Source organism: Micromys minutus (genome assembly GCF_963924665.1).
Source record: "Micromys minutus genome assembly, chromosome: 1".
Lineage (NCBI taxonomy): Eukaryota > Metazoa > Chordata > Mammalia > Rodentia > Muridae > Micromys > Micromys minutus.
In genome coordinates this window covers 249,741,377-249,767,989 of record NC_137969.1, presented here as the reverse complement: position 1 = coordinate 249,767,989, position 26,613 = coordinate 249,741,377, and positions in this window count along the sequence as shown.

The window sequence follows — 26,613 nt, the reverse complement described above, 5'->3', positions numbered from 1 at the left end:
CTGCCCATGCCCTTCTGGCTTTCAGTCTCTATTGAAAAATTAGATGTTATTTTAATGGGTCTGCTGCTATATTTGACTTGGCCCTTTTCCCCCTTTGCAGCTTTTGATACCCTTTTAAAAAATGTTCTGTACATTTAATGTTGTAATGATCACATGTGTTTTTCTTGTGCAGTCTGTTTGATTACTGTACCTTAGTATGCGCCTTTCTTTAGGTCAGGGATGTTTTCTTCTACGGTTTTGTTAAAAATATTTTCTGTGCCTCGACTTTGTTTGTTTTCTTTTTGCTATACCCATTACTTGTAAGTTTGATCTTTTCATTGTGACAGATTTCCAAGACGTTTTACACTTGGGTATTTTACTTATTTATTATGTATTTACTTATGCATTTAGTTATTTTTGATGGATAGATTTTTAAAAACAATTTTATTGACTGAGCTATCTAGTTCTTTGCTTTGTCCTCAAGACCTAACAGTTCTCTGTCCTGTCTGGTCTGCAGGTGAATCTTACCTCTGAGCTTTTTGTTTGGCTTCCTGAGTTTTTCATTTTGAGTTTTATTTCAATTTGTCAGGTATTCCTTTAGCAACTCTCTTTCTTTGTCAAAGTCTATTTTTTATGCCTTGAATTGTTTTTATTATTTTGTTTAACTGCTTATGTTTTTCTGGTCTTCAAAGGTGTTTTCTATATCCTCTTGAAGATCCTTGAACATATTAGTAATTGATATCTTAAAATACTTGCATTATATCCAGCTAACTTGTTTCACTCAGGGCCTATTACAATAGAATGACTGGATTCTGGGGGATGCATATTGTCTTGATTGTTCATGTTTGTGCTTTTGTACTGGGATCTAGGCATCCGAAGTGATTATGTTTGTGGTGTTTCTTGGCATAGATATTTGGTGTTACCTTTGTTTGGTGGGTATTCCATTATTTTGTTATTACTTTTCAATCTTCGTCCCAGCTAAGTGTGGTGGCTTTAGCTTCCCTGGTAGAGAGAAGTTCTTTGGGTTGGCAGGCAGTCACAAATACCAGAGAGGGGTTAGAAGAATGGCTGATGGAGCAGGGGTTTGGTGAGTGTGCTTACCTTCTGTGTGCTGTGGATGGGTTATTTACCCATGGAAAGCCTTCGCTTTCTCTCTTGGAGGACAGGGAACTCCCAAATGTTCCTTAAACAGGGTGTTGATTGGACAGGATCACAGAAGAGCCAATGTTTGCCATTCCTGATTCTCTAATTCATGAAACCAGGAAAGATCTGTAAGAGATTCTCTATTACTGTTGGGCAGTGTCTCTTGGAATATACCATCATTGATACCTTCTATGAAATGCTAGTAGCATCTAGACTTAGTCCAGCATACTCTAGGCCCAAAACCATTTCCAGGTGAAAACCACAGCTCTGAATGCAAGTAGGATACTGGTCTCTCCATCTCAATGAACAGGGATAGGGATGAGGTCATGGAGAACCACTCTTGGAAAAAAAGGATTAATTCAGGTCCTAGGGACTTGGGTTAGTTCTCTTAAGAATGGGTTATTATGTGGCTAGAAACAGGGTTCAGTAGGTGAAGCACTATGTCACAGAGAATAAGGAGATGATTTCAGAGTTCATGAGTGGAATGGATTAGTGGATATAGGATGTGCAAGAGAATGAGCCTTTTCCTGGTGTTTGGGTGTTTAAGTCCACTTGAGTGTTTGTCCCCTGGAAACTTGTAGTCCAGGACCGACATTAACAAAGACTCAAGTGTTAGCAAGTGGCCTCACTCTCACTTTAGTATAGCCCTGCCCTAGCTCAGCCTTACTTAGGTCTCAGTTAGTGCTATACTAGGTGCCACTAAACTTTTAGCTCCTTGCTATGGTATGATGGATTGAGGGAGTCCACAGCAAGGAGTTGGAAAATGTTAGAAGGAGACGTTTCCTCCATGGGGTGTCTAGAAAAGTTGAGAGTCTTCCCTGGGTCTCTGAAGCCAGTCTTATCTATGCCCACATGTGATAGCCTAAGTTGTACCTTCACTCACTGTTCCCAATCCTGTCCCCTGATGTTCTCCAGAGAAGCAGGGCCAATCCGGACATCAAGATTGATAGATGAGAACATGGTGGCTTAGGGAGCCTGTAACTTTCCCAGTAACCCCAGGCACTCTTCTTTTGTGAAAATGATGGTCTAAGATGGTTCTTAGTCACAGGACCAGAGACTTGTGTAGGAGAGAGTGTGGGGCCATGTCCCAAGTGACAGCCAGGTGACAATCACTCCCAAGACCATGCTCTGTTCCTTTCTCAGGGGCCACCAGCCTGTTTCAGGTCCTCCCTGTGTCTTCTCTCCTCCCTTGGAATCTGGGCTCCAGTCTTGCTCTGAAGTGAACTTGCTCTATAAGTTCTAACAAGAACTATTAGGCTCAAACTTCTTGTGGCTTCAGGAGATACAAATCTGTGGTAATGCTTCAAATTAAGTGTCGTGAATGAATAATTGCTTTCTGAATCAGAGACATTCCATTGAATGGGGATCATTATTGTGTGTTAATTAAAATCCCACTGATTATTAAAATTATATTTTAGGGTTTTAATAACTCTATAAGGGACATGCAGATAAAGCTCAGAGATAGGCATCAGTATGGGCTCTTGTTAAACCCCAATAAATATTGATGTTAATTCAAATATGTACTCATTGATTCATGAAACTAAGATGGGATTTCTACCTGAAACAGGCCCGGGTGTTGCAATCGGCCCATGCTTCTTTGGAGTTGGAAAGCAGAGATCTTTTTGATCTGTATAAAGTCTGAGCTTCGGGCGAACTTCCTCAGGGTGCTGTGTGGTGGGGGAGACCTGAAGAGCGTGGTTTGGATGACTCAGTAGGCTTCTGCCCAATACCTTCTGGGTTTTTCCAAAGACAAGAAAGCTGGAGTTTGGAATCCTCTCAGAATCTGATTAGCATTGGATCGGAGAACCTGTACCCACACGGGAAGGAATTCCAGGCTATTTATTACTCTCTATGGGACTTATCTTTGAGAACATCCTGGCTTCCTGTTGCTCTGAGTCTGACTTGGTATGCCTGGGCCAGTCCTAGCTCTCAGGTGATCCATTCCTACAGAGCCTCCATTCCTCTGAGGATGACAAGGATGGTTTAACCCCCTGGGTTGCCTTCATCTTCCCTTGCTTTGGTGGTCAGTGGAAGTGGTATCTAGGCATTGCCATTGCTTAATGCAGGAACAGTTGTATAGCTCTGTCCTCTGTGGGTGGTCCAGCTTGCCCTTCCCCAAGTGATGTTCACCTGGTCCCAACTTTCTGCTTCGGGAAGTTAAGCCATCTGAAACTTCTCAGATGCTCAGAAATGATTTTTCTAAGGATGGAGTGGTGTCCTAGGAATGAGGTGGAGGAACAGCATTACTCAGATGGGCAAAGCCAAGCTAGTGCCAAGGGCTTTTGGCTGGCTCTTTTTTTCCTGTTTGAGAATTTCACACATTCGTGTTTTATCATTGCCAGTTTTTTTTTTCCTTCCCTTCATTTCCTCTCTTATCTCTCCCACTGCTTCTCTTACCAAATCTCATGTGCTTGGATTTTGAAAACTCACTGAGTCTACTTCATGTTTCCTGTATGTGCATGGGTGTCGATCCATACTCAGGATCACGGGCACATTAGTCTCATGGATCTCTGCACTAATCACAAACACCTTCTCTGATGAGGGCTGAGGATGGACCAATCCATGGGTATGAAGATCAGAGCCCCAGGGTCAGTGTATTCTTATGTCCATCCTTGGACTAACAGTATCAGATTCTCCTATAGGGCCTGTAACCTCACCAGCCATGGGCTCTTTAGCCCAGTGTATGTTCCCAGGCATTGCTTAGTGTAAATATCCTACTCAGGCCCTAGTAGGAAACAGGGCATCCTCAGATGACTCAGTTAGAAGCCAATGGAGTAGATAAGCGACCCGCAGAAGGGGAAGAGGGCCTGGGAATCCTTAGTTGGGTATACCTGGGCACTGCAAGAAGGAGAGTCCACATGGGATTGGAGGCAGAGTGGGCTAGAGAAGGGGGACTGCAGCAGCTTGATGGGACCTGGCAGATGCTCAGAAAGGTGTTGTGAGCATTTTATTTCCATCCTTCTGGCCTATTCATCCTTATTGCCTATTCTTGGCCATCTCTAAGGGAAGCTCTCGGGCTTTGGGGTGCACAAACTGTTTGTTGGACCCAAGGAGGCTCCTGGGAGGCAGAAGGTAGCTAAGCAGCAGGCAAGGCTCTTATACTCGGTTGAGTCATGAGTGAATCAATAGTGCTCCATTTTCTTTGTGGAGGGAAGGAACTTGGGGGTCCTGGGGATGGTAGAGCTGGAGGTATCAGACCCAAGACCAGAAGGGATAGATGGTGCTCAGGTACTGGGATGGGATGTGAGTGGGGAATGGGTGTTGGGAGGAAGAACTTGGTGGGTAGGCTAGGCTGGGGAAAGGCTGGGGAAAGACCTGCTAGAACCCTTGATGACTAGCATTCTTTATCAGTTTAACAGAATGTAGAATCATCAGGGAGACAGGCCTTGGGTCATGGCTATTGAGTTTATCTTGATTGTGCTGTACTGAGAAGACCTGCCCACTGTGGGTGGCACCATTCCCTAGTTGGAATCTTGGCCTGTGTAAGAGGGAGCCAGACAGCAGCGGACATTCACCACTCTCTGCTTCATGATTTTGGGTCCCAAGTGATGAGATGCTTCAAGATCTTCCTATGCACAGCCAACTCACATTACACTCCCAATTTTGCACATGAGCTGTGGAGTGACAGCCCTTAAGGAATCAGTCTGGAAGACTGAGGACACACTCACAGGACTGGTTTGCCCTCAGAGTCTGACAATAGGCCTGCGTTAGAAAAATATCTGTTTACATGCTTCTCTGGATGTGGATGTGCTTTGAGCCTTTCAGGTTGGTGGTCTTAGTTGTCCCCAGCCTGACTTCCTGTTAGGAACAGCCCCGGATCCCGCCCCCCACACCCCTGACAGTTTGGAATGCAGCTTTTGGGGCCTCCTCCTCCTTGTCAGTTTGAACCCAGTCTGAGGGATGGTGCCACTCACATGTAGAGTAAGTCCTCTCTCTTCAGATACCTCAGTCTAGAAAGTCCCTCAGGGATCTTCCCAGTGGCTTATATCCTAGGTGGGTCTAGAGTCTACCGCTTGTCAGTGTTAAGGATTACAAAGCCCAAGGGTTTGGGAAACTGAGGCACAGAGGTGTCTGGCCTTTCCATCCTCTAGTGGTTGGACCTGAGGACTGGCATCTGCATCTGGACTCCTGGAGCCTGAGAGGAAGGAGGGGGTTGGTAGCTTTGATCTGCCTTCTCTCCTCTCCTGCAGACAGCTCGCTGGGAGGTTGGGTCCTGCAGGGTGGGGCAGGCCCCACAGCTAGTGGATGTCTTGGTGCCAGGTCCTTCCTGGTGGCCAAGACCTCAGCAGACAGAGCTGGGAGGAGCGGGGTTGGCCCCAGCAGGCCCTTGCAGAGGGAACTGGGTTGGGGCTGCTGGTGGGGAGCCTCTTGGCCCTAGGTCCTAGAGATTCATTTTGAAAGGATCAAGAGAGAGGAAATGAGTATGGGCCTGTCTTTTCTCGTGGGCCACGGTGCCAAGGAAAACCCACTCTTCATATCTATCTCTTTTCTGGATTCTCAACACCCCCCACACCCCCGCTGGAAATATAGAGTCTTAGTGGACATGGGACTGGAGGACTAACATGTAAGTTTAGTGTTGCACAATCAGATACACTTGTTTCCAAACACAGCCTATGTCCTGGGATAAGGGGCTTCTGAAAACCCCTTCTTTCCTAGCTTCCTTCCTTCCTTCCTTCCTTCCTTCCTTCCTTCCTGATCTTCCCATCCTCCCTCACTCTCTCTTTTTTCTTTTAGTTGTGGTGTGTGTGTGTGTTCAGGGACATGTGTGTACACATACATGTGGAAGTCACAGGTCACTCGTTAATGGCATCATTTGATTTCCTCTTGTGACAGTTTCTATCACGATCCCTGGGCTCTCCAGTTAGCTTGGGCTGGTGTCCAGTGAGCCCCAGGGATGTGCTTGCCTCTGACTCCCAGCAGCGGGCACTGCCAGCAGGTGCCCCTACACTTGACTTTTTATTATTAATGTGGTTTCTGGGAATTGAACTCCGGTCCTGGTGCTTACAAGACAAATACCCACTGAGCCACCTCTTCAGCCCTGACAACTAGCTTCTTCACCTTACAAAACATAAGTAGCATCACCTACCTAGCCCTGCTGTGGTGGCTGTCAGTGCCAACTTTGCCACATGCGCAGCTGGATGCGGTGCTGGACACAGGATATGTGAAACTACTGTGATCTCAAATACACACCTTTCCCAAAGAGAGGGCCTTGTATTGGTTAAAGCAAGCACTGAGCAAGCACCTGCTAGGTGGTACTATCTGTATGTGGACATAGAAACCCGTCTGGAACTTGGTAAGCAGAGCTGTCCAGCCAACTGGGAGAAGTGACGGGCAGGGCACCTCTGCATCCCTGAGATCTGGGATGGCTGCTATGGGTGAAGGAAAAGGAGCTTCTGCTGAGGGAACTATGAACTGTGTAAGTGGATCAAGAGGTTCTAATGACTCAGTATCCCCAATGTCAGGAACCAGCACTGCAAGGAAAGGAGTCCAGAGTAGTGAGAACATTGCCCCAGGAGACTGGAGGTGTGGCCTTGGGGTGGGATTTGGAAGGTAAGATGGTGATTGGTTCCTTCATCTGTTTTTCTCCATCCTCAGGGTGGAGTGCAGCCTGCTCCAGTCCCTGTACTCTGAGTCCAGGAGCCAGGGTCCCAGCCTTCAGGTCTCTTGTCACACAGGTGTTTAGATCTAAAACAGTAGGGCAAAAGCCAGCACTTCTCAGAGGGGGATGAAGTTCTGCCTTGCTCTGGAGTTGCAGAAACAGGAACAAGAGAACGTAATCAGGGTATGTGACTCTCTTGGCTTGGCAGGTACCATGTCTCCCATATCCCAGAGTTTGCACTCAAAGGTACCTCTGTGGCCTGGGCTTTGCTTGGTCTCTGGTCTGAAGCAGTGTGGACAAACTGGTCTTGCTTCCCAGGGCACCAGTGGCAAAGCTAATGAGGCAGGCAGACCCAGGGATGATCTCGGGTTCTAAAGGCCCCGAGCCCTCTGCGGATGGACACTCCAGCGACCGGGAGGCGGAGTGGCCATTTTCAATCTTCTTGTGAAACACCTGTGAGCACAGCACTGCAAACAGGGCAGTTGAAGTCGGGCTGCTTGGGTAGCATTCCGAGTGAAGAAGACCCGCGCTGGTTCAGATATCAATAGTAAGACTCAGGGGCTCTGAGGCTCTGGTAAGAGTGACATCTTTCCTGGCTGGGGTGGTTGCTGGCATTTTGTCTAGGTTTTGCCCCACAGTTACCTGGAACAACCAGGCATGACTGCCTGATTTATTAAAGTGCCTACTTGCCCCCTCCTCTCTCTGTGTCTGTCTCTGTGTCTCTGTGTCTCTGTGTCTCTGTCTCTGTCTCTCTCTCTCTCTCTCTCTCTCTCTCTCTCTCTGCCTTACTCTCAACTCCCCTCCCCATGCCCCTAACAAACCCTATTCCATCTTATACCACTATACCATCATGTGGCTGGTCCCTCAGAGGGGGAAGGGATGCCTCAGCGTGGGCCCACAGAGGCCCCCCCCCACACCATACGGCACCTCCACCAAACACATTCCTTCCTTCCCTATCTTTTTTATAAAACACAACAGTGGTCACAGCAGAGGTTGGAAGGTAAAAAGGCAGAGTCAGGTGGGGACACTGGCGTATGTGAGAGGCCAGTGGCAAGAGAGACTTTTGAAAGATTGCCCTTGGAGTGGAAGCAAAGGCGGAGCGTCACCTGGTGGGACAGAGGGACAACAGAGGAGGATGTCCACCACATGCTAGCTCGCTTGCTTGCTTCGCACAAGTGATGCCCAGTCATTGCATCCAGTCCAGACCGGGCATGTGGCATGTCTGTGCAGTGGCTTAGGACACCATGGGTGGACAAAAGAATGAAGCCAGGAGGAGAGAGATGACAGGCATGAAAAGCCAAGAGACAGGAGTTTTTGTCCTGGGATTCAAGGTGTCTGAGTCACGGCAAGGGCCCTAGCATCTCCCCTTCATACATGCTCAGCAGAGGGAGAGACTAGATCCCATGGAGTTTTCAAAAGGTGACTCTGTGCACACCGATTACAGAAGAGATCAGCCCATGGCCGAAATAGGAAGTGTGTCCCGGTGCACAGGATTGTGGCTCTAAGAATCAGCAGGGCCTTGTAAATCCGGGGTGTTTTGAGAATCCATCGGCTTTTCTGTGGCCATCTTTTGGGGCAGAGAATCCTTCATGCATACCTTCAGGACACAATGGGAGTGCACTGGGTTCACCTTTCAGCCTGTCAGAAACTGCAGTCCATACACACAGACTTGACATATCCCTCGCCCTTCCCCAGTGAGGTTGCTGGGCAGTGTGGCAGGGTTACTGAGAACTTGGTGACATCTCTTAGTTCAGAGGCAGGGGATTGCATGCTACAAAGAGAACTGAGCAGAGAGGAGAGCCATGATACCTGAGGCCCTGGCTAGGCGGTGTTAGGAAGGGAGGGGTGAGGAGTAGGTGGGGTGGAGAGACTCCGAAGCCAAGGTGGGCTGTTTGGAAAAGCCCCGACCCCAGCAGGCAGGGAGGATGCAGCCTGGGCCTGCTCCAGGCGGTGGGGCGCTTCCCGCAGGTGGCCCTTTGATCTCCCAACAAATAGCCTATTCAACATCTCCAAGACTGGGCTGGCCTCTGGCAGCCAGAGTGGGAAGGTGGGAAAACACAAGAGGATTGTCTGCCCAGGATCGGGACCTGGAGTTGGCTCTGCAAGGCCAACGGCACAGGAGGGAGGGAGCTGGCTGGGGTAGCCCTGGCGTGGGGATGTATGGCTGCTGGCCAAGGCCTCCCCTGAAGGCTACAGGCTGGCCTCAGGGCTGGGACTCCCATGCTCGGCTGCTTGCCTTTGCAAGTTCTGGGGAGAAGTAGGGTGGAGAAAGAACATGGACAGTACCCCTGTCCCAGGGAGGGCCCTCTCTGGGTGTGTACAGATTGAAGGGAGATAGACCCTCACACAGAAACAGCCTGGCCCTATCCCTCACCCCTCACCCCCAAGCTTCCCACTGGAGGCACAGGGGGACTGAGGGCTGGAGACCGAGTTTCAGGGAGACAAAGGCCAGATCTCGAGGCTTTAATACTGAAAAAACCAACCAACAAAAAACAAAAAAACCCAAGCGACCCCCTCCCCCCATTTTCTACCTAGAGTTTAAAATGAAGTCAAAGACCAGGTTTAGTCTTTAAAACAGTAACAATGAAAACAGATGGAGAGGTTGAGTTCTTTCTCTCTGATAATTGGTTCTGGATGTCTCTCCCCTTTCCTGTCACAATGGGTAAGAGCCTCTCTAGATTGGGGAGGGTAACCCTATTTACAGATTGTTAAGTTCAAGGGAGAGAGCTTGGTGGTGGACCAAAGGGAGACTTGGAGACAGCACAGTCATAATTCTGGCTTTTGACTCTTGTCCTCAAGCTGTGTATTGCTCTTCAGACAAGCCACACAACTACTCTGAGCCTCAGTCTCTTCTTAGTGCTAATGAGTATTAACTGTGCCCATTTTTTTCCAGTGGGCTGCTGTTAACTCCTGTACACCAGTAGCTCTTTCCTATAAGGAAAGAAAGTTGACTTAGGAATAAACTTTCAATTACAATATTTTTGTCATACTAAGACTGGGTCAAAAGTTAAAAAAAAAAATTTAAAGATTAGTTACAAAGCCTGAGAAATGGTTTGGTCCATGGTCAGTTTTCTCCCCAACCCCTGCGAGTACTTAACCATGATGGATTCATCTTTGAAAACCTAAACCGGAAACTTAAGTCTTCCGGCTCATTTTCTTCTTTGCTCTCTCTTCTTTGCCTATTCTGAGGGAGAAGCAGTCAGTACCTCCCTGTGAGGTCTGTGGCTGCTCCCGGAGACTCTGGCAGGAGGGAAAGCTTGGAGCTGTGGGAAGGGCAGATGCTGGTCCAGTGGGCCCCTGCAATTCACTCGCTGTGACCTGAGGCAACTCATTTCAACTCTCCAGCCTCAGTCTCTCATTTATATAATCAGGGCGATCATATTTCCTTTCCAGGGTTGTTTGTGAGGATTAAAGATGCTTGGCTTGTGGAGCACAGAGAGAAACCATTATATTTTAAGACCAGGTTTCTGCTCCTTGGTGGCCAATGTCTCCAGGTGGTCACAGGAAGATGAGCAGATGTGACACAGAGAGACGCGTCATACAGAAGAGAATACTTCCCCATCTGCCTCTCAGCTCCAGAGGCCTCCATTTCTTTCTCAAAGCTGAGTGGCCTCAGGACCTTTCTTTGGGTGGACCTTTTGTTTTTTTTTTTTATCATGACTGTCTGATTCTCCTCAAACAGGTCAACTCAAACAGTGCTCAGAAAGATGCTTCGAAAAATCTCGAAAAAGCTGGCTGTTAGGCATGGCTGGCTCTTGGGTCATGCCAGAGCCCCTGGGCTAGCCAAGGCCTTTTGGGAGTCTGGCTGTCTGGGTGCTTGGCTTAGACAAGTCGGAAGCAGTTGTAGGAAAAGGCAGGACTTGCTTCCCGACCTGTTTGTTTATACTACTTATCTGACCTCAGAGCCCATCCTCCCTCATGGTTTTTAATGACTATAATGCGGCTCTTGACTGAATCCATTGGCCGAGCTACCCGATGGCCCCTTTCCCACAAGCCCTGCCTTGCAAGAGCTTGTCACGTGGAGCTGCTTTGTTGGCACTGTGGTGGGCTTTTCACTAAGACCCTCTGTAGGAAGGGTGGAGAGAGCCACCAGAGAGTGTGACTCCTTAGAGGTGTGCCACGACCTATGGGACTCTCAGCACATGGCTTAGACGCTCTGGCTTTTACTTCCTCAGGCCTGGAGCAAATTGCACAATTTAGACAGTCACTGGTCAGCGCTTCCTGTCCACGCCAGCTGTCGCTTCTTGAGAAATAGCTGCCCTGGGATGCCCTTGGCTTAAAGATTTCCCAGGAATGGTTTGGTGGCTGTGGCTGCTGCCCACCTGACTAGGGTGCACACTTCCCAACTAGCTGTCACCAGAAAAATAGACAAGGATGTCCGGAGACTGGGGTCTCCCCTTAACTCCCACGATGCAATTGTCCTTGGAGAGGAAGATTTCTAGGAAGGGAAAACTCCTCAGTTAGTCAGAGCTCCTAGCAGCTTACAGCCTTCTGCCCGGACGGAGTCCCATTCCTGCTTCGCCCTTCTCCACCCTCTTGTGCAAGCCTCAGCATCCCGACCAGCTGACTCACCCAGGCCAGGACTCCAGCCTGTTAACAGCAATGTTGTGAGGCTCTGACCCTGCTGAGGGTGGGCCTGGGATCTTCTCCACCCACTACGTGGGTGGAAGCTCCTGATCCCTGGTGGCGTTCTGAGTCCCATTCTCTAGCCGAACCCTGGAAGGGGCACCGTGCTTCCTAGCCAGGGAATGACTGGGACTAAGGTTGGCCTAAAAGCTTATGCATTTGTTAGTGAGCAAGCTGGGGGTGTTTGTTACTGAGCAGTGGTCCACCTGGGACATTGGTGCTCTGTCCCCCGGGTATGTGTGGTCATGTCTGGACACACTTTAGGCTGTGGTAGTCGGGTGGTAGGGCCCCAGTTGCTTCTGGGATGGGGTGGTAGTCGCTTCTTTCCTCTAGCACAGCACCACGAAGCAACGAGGTGACCCAATGGCTCCCCCGGTCCCTCTGACTGTTGCCCTCTGATTATCAGGCCTGACTTTTGCCCCAAGGGATGTGATGACACCAGTCCAGGCTCTGGCCCAGGGTGGAGCCACATTCTTGGTCTTCGGTTCTGATGTCTATCTGGGGCTATTGTCCCACGTTTGGTTTCCACTTAGGGCAAGAAGTGACATCTGCGTGTCCCACCCTCAGCTCCAAGTGAACGTGCCCCAACCTGAGCTCGGCCTCCACCTTCCCACCTGATCCTCATCTGCAGCCCGGTGCCCAGGCCCCATCCCCGCCTCCTGCCTCCTCCCTGTCTCTCCACACCCTGCCCTACTTGGTTCATGCCCCTGCCACTTTTTCTGTGTGTCCCTTCTTTCTGCTCCTGACCCGGTTAGGTTTTTTTAATGTCAACTTGACACAAGCTGGAGTCCTCTGCGAAGAGGAGCATGAGTTGAGAAACTGTGTCCATCAGATTGCCTGTTGGCAAGTCTGTGCAGCATTTTCTTGATTAATGATTGACATGGGAGAGTCCAGCCCTCTGTGGGCGGTGCCACCCCTAGGCAGGTGGTCCTGAATGGTATAAAAATGCAGGTTGCGTAAGCTGTGGGGAGCAGGCCAGCAGGCATTCCTCCTGGGTCTCTGCTTTCATTCCTGCTCCCAGGGTCCTGTCCTTCTTGAGTTCCGGCCCTTGACTTTCCTTCATGACAGACTATGAGCTGCAAAAGGAAATTAACCCTTTCTTCTCCAATTTGCTTTTGGGCATAGTGTTTATTACAAGAGCCAGTACATGCCCTCAGTTTCCAAGCTCCTGTGTTCCCAATCTCACAGACCCAGCAAGCGTTCCTCTTCTCTGTCCATGAAGGTTTTCTCTGGTCTGAGGAGATGCCTTCCGAAGCCATCTTTGTCTCTGCGGGACTGTTTATCCTGTTGCTGGGGCTGTTTCACACCCCATCTGGTTCTCTCCCTTAGACCAGAAAGTGTCTAAGCTCAATGCTCTTTTGTTGTGTGCCGCAGGCTCCACATGCTTGCTGACCAGGGTCTCCGTGATTCTGAATATCCGAACCGCAGCCAGAGTATCTCCACTGCAGATCCACCCGGTGCATAGGCTCTGAGCACCTGTTGACTCCCAAGTTTCTGGCCACTGGGTTGTTTTTTATTCACACACTACTTTGCTAGTCTCTGAGTGGATTTGGGAATCAATAAAGTGAAGTGAACGAATGAGTTCATTCGAGTAGTGGCCATTGATAATTTTCTCTCCTGTAGGACACGTCAAGTATCTTGATAAGATATATATTTTTTCTTTGTCAGTTCTGAAGACTGGACCTAGGACCTTGGGTGTGCTAAGCAAACACTCTGCCTCTGAGCTTTATCCCAAGCACATTACTTACCTTTCATTTTAAGACAAGGTCTTTCCATATTTCACCTTTCTTCTTTTCTTCTTTCTTTCTTTCTTTCTTTCTTTCTTTCTTTCTTTCTTTCTTTCTTCCTTCCTTCCTTCCTCTCTTTCTCTCTCTCTCTTCTCTCTCTCTCTCTCTCTCTCTCTCTCTCTCTCTCTCTCTCTTCTCTCTCTCTGTCTTTCTTTCCTTTTTCTTTTTTTTAGATGATATTTATGGTTTACTGCTTGAGGAACTGAAGAATAACTTCTGTGCTTTAGAAACAGAATGTAGTGACGCAGAAAGTGACTTATTTTTACGCAGTGTGCACCGGGTGCTGAGGCGAGTAACCCAGCTGGGGGAGGGATCTCCTTGGAAGGTGGACCCAGCCACAGACTAAATCTTGCCTTGCCTCTGGAAGCAGACTGATGGGCTCACCACGTTCTCCCAGCAGCCATTCTCCGCGGTATCTGCTGTACAGGTGTGTGATGGGTATGTGCTGTACGGTGTGAGAACATTCGGGAATGGCTGACAGGAAGAGACAAATTCCTAGGTACCTGGGAATCGCTGGTGCCCTCTTTTACCAAAAGGGAGGCATGGTGGTTCCATGTCACAGATGAAAAGCTGAAGTTTGTAGAGGCAAAGGGCTAAAGGGACAGAAAAGTGGGACTGGATGGGACACCAGGGTGTCCCCTCTCTCCCCTCAGGCAATAGGCTCCTGCATGTCTTGGGGCTGGACCTTTCTCTTCTCTTGCCTGTCTCAGTCGGCTTGATTAGAAAGCAGGGATAGTGATAATGTACCTGCTTCATGACCTAATCGTGATGATTACGTGTGGTGTGCCCTTCCAGCCTGCAGATCTGTGTGTCACAAGCTGGCCGGCTATTACTACTGCTCCAGAGAGCTTTGACTGCCAGTCACTTACCCAAACCCTCAGATCCTGCTGCAAAGGCATTCTGACTGGTAGCTAGCTTTTCAGCCAGCCTGAACTGTCCTATGAGACTCTATCTAGGTGGTTAGAGCTGAAAGCAGAGGAGATCTTGATGCTGAAGAAAGAGAGGGGCAGGGAACTAGGGGAGCCCCCAGGAATTCTGGCTTTTGGCACTTTCTCTGGAGCTTCTTTGGAAGTGCTGGCCTGGCACCCAAGTCCCTCTTGCCTCATCTGCTTGGGCATTGCAACATCTGGCATGTCAGGGAACACAGTGCTGTCCTGGAAGAACAGCCTGAGTCGTGGGAACCCTGGGACGGGAGCGTCCAGCAGTTGGGGCAGGGCCTGGATGGTGGGGCCACAGTTAGTCAGGGGCCTGGCAAGGGAAATCCTTGTTGTGCAAGCAGAGCTCTAACTCTGTGGAGACAGGACGCTCCCCTGTGCGCCTCGGGGAAGCAGGGATGGTTTGCTTTGCCTGTGAGGGGGCACCAGGCGCAGAGAGGAATTTGGGGGCCTCTAAGCAGGCTGGGAGATGTGGAACTCCCCTCATTCTGCTTCTCCCTCAGCTTTCTGAACGAACCTGGGCTAGTTAACCAAGTCCGGCAAAGGAATCGAGCAGAGGGGGCTTTCCAACACGCATCTCAGCTTGCTCTCTGACCAAGCCTGGAGTCCAGTGGGGCCCAGTGGCTGCAATGAGTAGACGCATATGTGATCAAGTGGCCCTACCGCTGTACAACCCACAGAATGCAGAGCAGATTTCTGTGTGGCTGAGCCATAGGGCAGTCATCCTCAACACCGGTGCTTCTTACTGCCCCCCTCCCCCACCTTCCCAGAGAGGAAGAGTCAGAGGATCAGAGGATCAGAGCAAACCAATTATGGGCCTTTGTCTAGTTAGCTTTTCACACTGAAAATGCTTGCGGGGGAAGGAAGATCCTTTGAAATCAGGAACATCTTGTTGGTTAGTGTTGGTGTTGTTTTTGGAGGCAGGGCCTGGCTACGGCAGCCAGAGATGCCGCACAAAGGGCACATTACCAGTATACAAGGTTGTGCCTAATTACCTGAGATAGCCTTCTCCACGGGGTGAAAATCAGTTGTCATCAGCCCGGTATTAATTACAGCAAAGGCGGGTTTTCAGCTCATGAGTCAGGGCTGACTCAGTACTGGGGCAGAAGCTTTCCGTGGCCTGGAGCTGAGGTCCCTAGTCCTTTTTTTTCTGGAAACGCCTAAGCTGGCCGCCAAACTCCTGGACAAGAGTCTCAACCCTTACTGGGAGGCCCTACACCCCTAGTTAAGCTCTTGCTTCCATGCTGTTTATGGGGGATGGAGTGGGGGCTGTCACTAGTTTGCCTTTAGCTCCGCCACCCTTGGCTACTCCACAGGGAAGCTCCTTGTCTTGCTTCTCTTGCCCTGTGGGGGGAAAACTGAATCTCTGCTTTGGAGCTGTGGAGGATGGATTTGCACCCAGCACTTCCTGACTTTGAAGTTTTATATACAAATACATATATGTATACATATACACATACACATACACACATATATGTGTACACACACATACACATTCAGACATAAATATATACACATCAGTGTACACACACACACATACACACACGTACATATATATCTCCATTGTTTTTTAGAGGTTTCTCCCAGCTCACTCGAAGGAAATAAGGGGTCTGTCCTGAAATCTCAAAGAGATGGTAAGTAACCAGTACATACTGCTCAGGACTGAACTTGTTTCCTGTTCCTCCTCAGAGAAGACAGGCCAAGTCATAAAACAAGGGTGATTTTCTGGGCTGCATGGAGAGAAAGGTTCTTGTCACCAATCCCAGCCTTAGTCTGGATAGACTGACTGACTGGCCGTCTGTCTCATTTATCTTCTCGCTCAAAACCCTTAAGATCTTTAGATGTTCCTTGAGCCTGGAGGCTGGAGCGTCCTGAGCAAGCTTGTGACCGATGATACTCTTGAGGCTTTCTAGTCCTCTCCAAACAGCAACCTCTCTGGTCTTCCTCACCTTGGCTAGCCGATCCTCCAGTGTGAATCTCCCAGCTTGGGGGGAGGGGAGGGGGGGCACGTTTAGTTTAATATAGGCCTGTGAGGACACTCTGGATTAAGCAAAGGCAAAGGAAACTTTTCCCAGTCCGGTTGGGATGACAGTTGGTTTTCCTGCTCTGTAACTGCCAGCGTCTTTCTGGAAGGAGTGAGGTGAGAGGCATTTATTTCCTTTTGAGAGAGTAGAAGGCTTGGCTTTTGGCCTCCCACCTTTTCTGCTGGAGGTGCACAGAAAACTACTCATGTTCACTGTTGTTCAGCTTACAGTGCAGGGCAGGACTTCAACTCAGAGCAGTCTGGCCAAGCCTGTGACCCATGGCTCCCTGGCTCCATAAACAGCCTCTTTCTAGTCCCCAGGCACTGTGTCACCTACCACACGGTAGGAGCCCTGCTTGGGCTCCAGAGGGCTGAGTGACAATAATTCTAAAGAGCTTCCTGGGCAGGAACCCCATGGTGAGGTGGCTAATGTTCACAGGGCAAAATGCTGATTGGCTGGGGGAAGAATGGATTCAGTTCTTCCCAGGTCCCAAATGACCTGCCTCCCTCCCATTTTCTGTCCCCACCTCTTCTCCTACCCCTTCCCTTCCTCCACCTGATTCCTGTCTCCTCCATTTTTGTACTACCTCTGTCTTCTGTTTCTCTTAGTGTCTCTCCAACACGTGTTATCTCTTGGCTGAATCACTGAAGGTGTGGACGCTGGAAAGACCCTCACTATCACTGAAGTAAGTGGCCACTGGATCAGTCTCAATGCCACATTTTAGACCCGATGTGACCAGACTCTCGCAGTCTCTCACTATGGAGGGTAACGTGGCACCAAAGTCATTGCCCTCTTTGGCTGCAGTAGCAGGGGATTGGGAACCTTTCTGTTGAAGATGCTTTTCAGCCTGGGGCAGGGCTCTGTGTCCCAACTGGGCACTGTGTGCCTCCTGACTTTTATGGACCAGCTGAAACTGGGCTTCTACTTTCCTTTCCTCTAGGCTCACAGAGTGGGCAGCTCTGGTTGGGCCTTGAAGAGCTTTGTTCCCTTTTGATGTAGACTATGATGGGGGAAGAAGGGTGCTAAAGGGAAAGGGAGAAAGAGCTAATGATCATAGGAGCTGACTCTGGGTTACCAGGTTGTTTTGCACTAACCTAAAGGAGCGTGTTAATAGCCAGGACATGGGGGAGGTTCTACCACTGGACACAGCAGGCCTTGGAAACTCCTGTTGTCCTGATTCCACAGCAGCAGCAGCCGCAGAGCATTCAAAAGGACAGAGATGTAGAAGCTCCTCACCACCTGCACACAAGGGAGCCAGAAATGAGAGCCACTTATGCTGGCTATAGGATATTTATGAGGTTGCAACTCTACCTGTACCTAACTGCCATAGCTGCTGGGGAAGGAATGGGAGGGGATGGGTGTGCCTGGAAGGGCCACTCTTATAGACACCAATGCCAGAACCAATAGTGTCTGCTTTTTCTGGTTCTGGGGATTGAACCTAGGGTGTCATGTAAGCTAAGCATTGCTGTAGCTCTAGGCTTTCTCCTAGTCTTGGCACTTACAGGAATAATACTTTCCCTTGTTATGCCTCCTTAGCATAGAGTTGGGGTCCCCTAGTCTCAGATCAAGGGTGAGAGGGGTGAATGTGTTTCTGTTCCCACCCTGCTTTGAGGCACACAGGAAGAGTGTCACAGGTCTGACAGTGGTTGGGGACATCCCACTGTTAGCTGTACCTGCTGCTCTGGTTGCTAATTCTTAGCAAAGGGCCTGTGGTTGCTGAGGTCAGACGCTGTCAAATACTAAAGTGTAGGATGTGCTCAGCACATCTGACGGATGGCTTCCTGGCTCCACAGGGGGTCTTCACTTTTAATTAATTTACATTTGCTTGTCTGAGTTGCAGATTGACTGTCGATAACCCTGCCCATAACCTTGGCATGGAATATAGGTACAGCAACTGTCAAGGGCAAGAACCCTACGCGCAGTGGCCTCTGGTGCAGTGGTCAGATGACCATTGTCTCTCAGCCGGCCATGTGGGTGACATGTGGGTGAAAGCAGTGTCCCCATTTCTCTCTTTGTCTCTCTGTGGTTCCTGGTGTTAAAACTTTCACTTACTGCTCCTTTCTCTGGGGACCTGGCAGCATCATGGGGGGGCTGGGCGGAGAGGGGGGACAAGAAAGAAGCGTGGAGCTTCTTGAACAGCAAATATGTCCTGAACAGCTGTCCCAACCACGGCTCTTGCCAAGTTCCAAGTCGCCACGGCCCCCGAGGGTGCTGAGGTGGGAACAGAGCACAGCAGCCTCTTTGGAGGTGAAATCCAGTTTTCTTCTGGAAAAACGCTACTTTTGATGGCTGGAGAAACAGAGGAAAGTCTTTAAAAGGCTCCAGCATTCCCGCCAGCCCCCAAATTGTCGGCCTCCAACATTTTGATGATTTAAGGGTTGATGGATTAAAAACATGTGGTTCGTGTTTCCCCTGAATTCAAACACACATTGAACTTAAGGGGAAGTTAAAGAAAGGGAAAGGATTCGGGAGAGCAGGTCGGGTTTTATTTATTCAGAGTCCTGACTTGGGAAATTTGGCTTGAGGAACTTATGGGTACACCTCCAAATGGGCTCTCTCAGGCCTCCGGAAATGTCTTCACTTGGCTGAGAGCTAGTGTGCTTTTGTGCCTGAGGTTGGGGCAGAGGTGGGGGCCTACTGCGTTCTTCTGCTGAGCTGGACCCAAGCCAACTTTATATTTCCTTGGGCATAGGGAGAAAGCTAAATCTTTCAAATGATGAGCTTCTTCCAGAAGGGGACACCTCCACCCTGTTCTACAACTCATCTGGATTTTACCCAAAGATCCTAACACTCAAGTTAGTCAACTTTTACTGAGCATATACTTTGTGCTATTTTTGGTGAGTTCTGTAGAGGGTGAACTCTTTACAGTTGCAGCCTCACAGACTGCTTTGATCCGACAAGCAGCCCCCCCCCACCCCCAATCCTCTCCAGCTTCCTCCCTCTCTTGCCTGTTTCCTGCAGGGACTGATTGCAGCTAACTAGGAGAGGAATGGGAGTCCTTTCATGTGGTGTAAAGGCTGGAGTCTGGGCCCTCTCAAATATCTTCCGAGTTTTATGGTCAAGCCGAGGAGCCAGTAAGTTTGTAGAGAGAGTTCTGGTTCAGTGGTGACTGGGCACGGGGCCTATGAATATCTCCTGCAGGTCAGAGAGGAGCGGTTCCAATTTTCCCACTCCAAGTGAGTAGCACTGTCCAGAAGTTCTTGGCCACAGTTTGGGTATGTACCTCTAAAAGTTTGTGGGTGATCCAGCTGGAATGTTCCACTGAAGCTAAGGATCTGATGTTGGAGGAAGCTACTGTTTGCCTTGCCCTGGTTCGGACATTTATATAGATCACCCCATTAGTCACCCCCAGAAACAGCATCATTGCTCTACAGGTGGGGTATGAAGGCTCAGGGTGAGCAGAGGCCTGAGATAGGGTCATGACCAGTGAGTTAAGGGAGGCCAGGCTTGTAGGCCACTGGCCTGGGGGATGCCAGCCCTTCATGTCCCACCCTGGCTCAGCCATTCCACAATCACAATGCAAGATCAGGTTTTTTTTAGACTTGTGCTTCCCCTGGTAATGTAAATAACACATGTTCCTTTTTCTTTCAGGAAAGTGGGGGAATTTAAAACCACATAAAGAAAATTGGAATCACCACGTCCTTGCTTTCCAGCAACCCCTGAGTAAGTTTTGTTTACGTTCCTCTTGCACTGAGGGGCATAGACAGACAGATAGAAGAAGGCCTGAACAGACACTCAAGAAGGTGAGTAAGCACTGTTTGTGTGTGCGTGAAATTATGTGTGTGTACCTGTGTATATATGTATATGTATATGTGTGTATATATATGTATGTGTGTATGTATGTGTATGTGTGTATGTGTGTATATATATGTATGTGTGTATGTATGTATATATGCATATGTGTATGTGTGTGTGTATATGTATGTATGTATGTGTGTATATGTGTGTATGTGTATATGTATGTCTATATGTATGTATATATCTGTATATGTGTGTGGTATGTGTATGTGTGTGATGTGTGTGTATATGTATGTGTGTATGTGTGTATATGCATATGTATGTCTATGTGTATGTATATATCTGTATATGTGTGTATGTAGTATGTATATATCTGCATATGTATGTATATATGTGTTTATCTGTGTATATACATGTATAAATGTATGTGCGTGCATCTGTGTGTATATGTATGTGTGCATATGTGTGTATGTATATATATATGTGTGTGTGTGTTTGTGTGTGTGTGTGTATGTGTGTGTGTATGTGTGTGTGTATATGTGTGTCTGAGGGAGAGAGAGGAAGAGGTATCTTCTATTGATCCTTACCTTATTGTTTGTGACAGGGTCTCTCATAGACTCTGACACTCGCCATTTCCTGGTCTTCAAGGCCCTGGGCTGCGCCTGTCTCCCAAAGCCCTGGTGTCACAGACGTTCTTCTCCGAGACTTGCTTTTACGTGGGGGCTGAGAGCTAAACTCAAGTCCTGCTTGTTCCATAGGCACATTCCCCGTGAGCCCTCTCCCCAGCTGGGAGAGGCGTTTTAATGTTTTAAGAGTAGATTCTGTTTTACAGAGTGCTTCAGTTACTGATTATTAAGAATGCCGTTGCCATTCATTCTCTCTGGAGATTTAAGTCTCAAAGAGGGAAACGATGCACCTCCACTCACACAAGGAAATCACAGTGAACTTCCTCCCTGCTCTTGCTGGGAACGTGGGTCACAGAGGAGAGTGCCCTGCTCCCTCCAAAGCCAGCCATGAAAGCTCCTCTGTGGAATTTCTTCTCTTATTCCAGAGGCATCAGCTACGCCTGTGAAGGAGGATGCTGCAGAGAGACCCAAGGAGAATCTGTGCAGGTGTGCAGGCAGCCTCACTGGCTTCCCTGGACCCTGTCACACATCTGGTTACACACTGGGTCAATGTCTCTATAAGTCTTCTCCTTTGAATGCAACTGTGTATCTGTATACGCCTTTATGTGTGTCAGCTCTCTCTCTTTCAGTGTGTATGTATGTGTACGTGTGTGCTCTCGGTGTCTGTGTGTATGTGACTGTGTATCTGTGTACATCTACAGTAAAAGAGGGGACATCCAAGACTGGAGCCCCACCAAAGACACAATCCTCTGTTTTCAACATACATTAATACAACATGATTAGGAAGGCGATGTATTTTTACAACAGAAGGGCAGAAAAGAGAAATAAGAGGGATTAGGAGTATTCTTTACAAGAAGATCAGAACCAATATATATATATATAATGATTACTCTATAGAACTGAAGACAACTTGACCAAAACAAAGATTTCCCAGGCCTTGGGCCTATACTTCCAAAACTTCTTTGTCATGTAAGACTTGGATTCATTAACTTGAGTCTGCCATGCCCCTTATGGTGGGTAAGGAGAGCCACCACACTCTCTACCATGTACTAGTCAATTGTGGACATCCATAGCTAAAGCTTAACTCCTCTTTGCTAAGTCTTTACTGAAAGTAAAGCCTGGGAAAGCATCTTCAAGAAACTATGGATTACAATGAAGCCTTCTAGGACAGGAGTGGGTGGTGCTCCTCTGGAGACCAATTTGATTTGGTGTAGTGATGGGATGGTGAAGGTATTAAAGACTTAAACTGAGTAAGCCACTCCCACTTAAAAATAAGAATCAATGTGTTAGAGAACGTGGTAAAGGACCTGCTGACCAGGCTGGGTCTAGGTCTTACTGGCTGAGATTGTATATGCTTGACCCAGAGAGTGGCACTATTTGGAGGTGTGGCCTTGTTGGAATAGGGGTTTCACTGTGAGCATGGGCTTTAAGACCCTTACCCTAGATGCTTGGAGGTCGTAATTCTGCTAGCAGCCTTCAGACGAAGATGTAAAACTCTCAGCTCCTCCTGTACCATGCCTGTCAGGATGCTGCCATGTTCCTGCCTTGATGACAAGGGACTGAACCTCTAAACCTGTCAGCCAGCGCCAATTGAATGTTGTCCTTATTAAGAGTTGCCTTGGTCATGGTGTCTGTTCACAGCAGTAAAACCCAAACTAAGACACTGGCCCTCAGAACAATAAAATTAGTAAAAAACAAGATTCTTATATATTAGAAGATACTTAGGATCCTTAACACTACCACAAATACAACATTCAGCACCATCTCTGGAAGTTATTTTGTCCACTAGAAATATTCCTCCATGTTAACATATGTTGACCTAATAAAAAATTTAAAAAAAAACAGAGTTCATGCTTATTCATGACATCAGAAGAAGGTCTTGTACTTGTACTGATGGCTACCCAGTCATGGGGATCCCTGAACTGACCCAGGTGACCAGGTCACCTGTAGCTGGTTGAATTCATAAAATAAGGTAGATATATATATTTCTATCTCTATCTATCTATGAACCTTCAGGGAGAACTCAGTCTTCTTCTTCATTTAGTTTTGTTTTTAAATTTTAGAGATGAACAAAAAAAAAGTGATGCATGCATGATGTCATATTAGACTGATGCTCACACAGTCATGATGTCATATCAGACTGATGCTCACACAGTCATGATGTCATATTAGATTGATGCTCACACAGTCATGATGTCATATCAGACTGATGCTCACACAGTCATGATGTCATATTAGACCGATGCTCACACAGTCATGATGTCATATCAGACCGATGTTCACACAGTCATGATGTTATATTAGACTGATGCTCACACAATCATAAAACTGACCCACAGAAGTTCACATACCAGCAACAGGTTAAAGATGCCGACAGAAGCCCCTGAGGCACGTTGCCTCCCCTCGGGAGAAATTAGTCTAGCTTCCAAACATGCGAACATAATGGTAACTCCAAATAAGCTTCTGTTTCAACCTCTTTCCTTAACAGAGAAAGGTCCAGAAAAGAAACCAAATGCCACACGCTGAGGCAAGTTCATTTGAGAAAATTCTTCAGCTTTTTCTTTGCAATCATAGCTTGCCAGGCACCTTTGCTCTCCAAGGCGTGTCACCAGCCTTGCTCCTGTGCCCCTGGTGTCCATTCCATTTGGATGGGTGACATACACCGTTCTATGAATTTACAGATGACTTGGTCACCTTGGTCAGTCCAGAAACAGCCCATGACTCCAGGTAACCATCAGTACCAGTACAAGGCCTTCTTCTGCTCTAACTAATAAACACCAATTCTGTTTCCTTTTTAAAATTTTTATTTTTTCCAATAATTTCATATGTACACACAATGTGTCTTGATGGGACTGGATTTTCGGTGAGCTCGTCATGATGCAGATGACCTCAGCAGACACTTTGTCAGGACCACCACAGAGATCTCAAGACAGGGCCAAGGAACGAGGCGATTTGTATGTGATTTGCTACTGGATTGTTGAGACTCTTTGATCTGGCCACAGGAAATCTAACAACTGTGGACCCTGGGGGTACGTAGAAGACAATCAGCCCTCTTCTGAGTTCTACTTGGTTTTATGTCCTATGAGGCTACCTGGTTCTGGTATTTTCAGAAACACCAACCTCCATAAGCAGAGAGGATCTAAGTACTGAATCTCTTGACCCAGTGTAGACACTTCTAGGCAGACCACTCAAGGCTTTGCTCAGCACACACTCTGAATGCCCCAGACCTTTGGAAATGTAGTTGGATTTGCGGGAGGAAAAGCCCTCTGTACACCTGTCTCTCAGGAATGACTGTCCTTATGAAAACAACAGCCTTAGAGGGGTGAACTACAGCTGACAGGTTGTCACTTGGAAAATTTTGTTTTAAATGACCCAAATTAGAGGAACAGTCTTTGTCTTCAATGTGCACATAAAAATCACCACCCTTTTATGCTTAGAAAGCTAGTTTGTATTCACTTTATCAGAAGCACAGAAGCAAGTGAAGTGATGTTTTCCCCCCTCTTAATTCAAAATGTTTTTCTACCACTGATTATATGAAATTAGATGGAACTCTCCTCCAGGAAGGTGTGGAAGGCTGCTCTGCTTTTGTCAGATCTTTCCACCATTTTGACACAATTTCTTAGTCCTATAAACAGGAGTGGCTTGCCATTGGCCAAAAGAAGCCCAGAGAACCGACGCACACAACTCTGCGTTTTTTTGTAGAGACAAAGGCAGAGAGCTGTTTAGGGGAAAAGTTATAAATGTGAGGGTGGGAGGAGCCATGTGGTTCACATTAATTCAAAAGCGACCCTTTATTGGATTGCGATCTGATTGTGTTTACAAATATATAGCCAGAGGCTTTTAATTTTGGGGCAATTTCATCGTTCATAGATATATATCCAGCTACAGATATACATTTATGAAATTATGTGCTTATGTGTTTTAAATGAGATACGGCCTCTCTCCTGTAATGCAATAATCTTCCTACTTTATGATCTACAGTTGCCCAAAGTTGGGGCAATTTCATAACAATCTTATTTGAAGTGCCGTAATAGACGGAAGATGTAAATACGTGTTGTTTAGAGACCCTGCTGAAATTTGAATTCATTGGAATCTAGCAACCGCAGTAGCTAACAAGGACAGACTTTATTAAATCGCACACATAGGCTTCTTGCGACTCTAGCAACCTCTTGCCTTTTTGCTGTTTATTTTTCTTTTAAGCCCAAGTTCAATAAATAAACCCAACTAACAATTAAAAAGTCCCCAAATGATTCTAGATTGAAAAATGCAAAAGCAGCCTGGCTGGCGCTCCTTTTGCAGAGAAGTTTGATTAACCTCTCTAATTGCATTCAGAGGGGCGGGGGCTCAGAAGGCACTGTGGCTTTTAGTGCAGAGCTACCTCAGAACAAAAACCTAAATTATCATTAAGAATGGAAAATGTTCACAACAGATAAATACCCTTCCGAGTCAAGCACTGCCTTCTCCACCCAGCACAACGGATTTGGGAGACGCTGTTCCACGCCCCTTTCTTCTCTACCCTAAACCCAGTAGCTTTCACTTAGCTGTAGGTGAGCCCCTAGGCCTGCAAACAGCTCTGCTAAAACGGCGATTTTTCTAACTGAGACGGATGAAGATGAGACCAGAGAGCTGAGTGGAGAAGTAAAATCAAGATGGAGAAAGGTACTTAGATGAGTCCTGCTCTTGGTTGGGATCTGCTGTGGGAGGTGTGACTCTGAGAGGGTATGGGGCAGTACCAAGGGCCCCCACAGTGTGTGTGTGTGTGTGTGTGTGTGTGTGTGTGTGTGTGTGTGCGTGTGTGTGTTTGTATACATGTGTAGGGCTTATATGTATATGCTTGTAGTTTTGTGGAGGCCAGAAGTTGACCTTAGTCATTCTCCACCTTACGTTTTGAGGCAGAGTCCCTTCCTGAACATGGTGCTTGGCCATTCTGTTGGTGTGGCTGGCCAATGGACTTCAGGGATCGTCCAGTCTCCACCCTTCCCACACACATACCCAGCGCAGGACCACAGGAGCTCCATGCCATGTCCAGCTTTTATTTTATTATTTTTTATTAAAGAACTTTATTTAAAAATACAAAGATAAATGTACAGATTTTAAGCATTTTTGCATAAAAGTATACAAATACATTTTGTCATTACTTTTTTTTTTTAAGGTTTGATAGTGTGTATTAAGATCTTACTAGTTACATTGAACATAAAGTACATGTAAAACAGGATGTAACCTGGAATTAGTCAAAGTTTTCTTGGTTTGTAAGGAGTAAACATAATGGTTTTTTCTTTTCTTTTTTTCTTTTTTTTCTTGAACTTCACACAGTCTGTGAGTTGTTTCTGGGGTGTTCAGAGCTTTCTGGGGTTAGTATCCAATTATCAATGACTGTATATTATGTCTGTTCTTTTGTGACTGGGTTATCTCACTCAGGATGATATTCTCTGGATGCATCCATTTTCTTAAGAAGTTCATAAGTTCATTTTTTTTCTGATAGCTGAGTAGTACTCCATTGTGTAAATGTACCACAATTTTTGTATCCATTCATCTACTGAAGGACATCTGGGTTCTTTCCAGCTTCTGGCTATTATAAATAGAGCTGCAATGAACATTGTGGTGCATGTGTTTTTGTTGTATGTTGAAGAGTCTCTGGGGTAAATGCCCAGAAGTGGAATAGCTGGGTCTTCAGGTAGTACTATGTCCAATTTTCTGAGGATTCACCAGACTGATTTCTAGAGTGGTTGTACCAGTTTACAACCCCACCAACAGTGAAGAAGTGTTCCTCTTTCTCCACTTCCTTGCCAGCATCTGCTGTCATCTGAATTTTTGATCTTGGCCAATCTGACTGGTGTGAGGTGGGATCTCAGAGTTGTTTTGATTTGCATTTCCCTGATGGCTAATGATGTCGAGCACGTCCTTAGATGCTTCTTAGCCATTCGATATTCCTCAATTGAGAACTTTTTGTTTAGCTTTGTACCCCATTTTTTATTAGGATTGTTTGATTCTCTGATTTCTAGCTTCTTGAGTTCTTTATATATCTTGGAAATTAGGCCTCTATGTGCAGCTTTTTATGAAGATGCTGAGGGGACTGAATTCAGGTGCCCATCTTTGTGTGTGTCAGTTCTGTTAGGTGTCCATATCCACAGCTCCAGGAAATCCCCATGCTTAAAA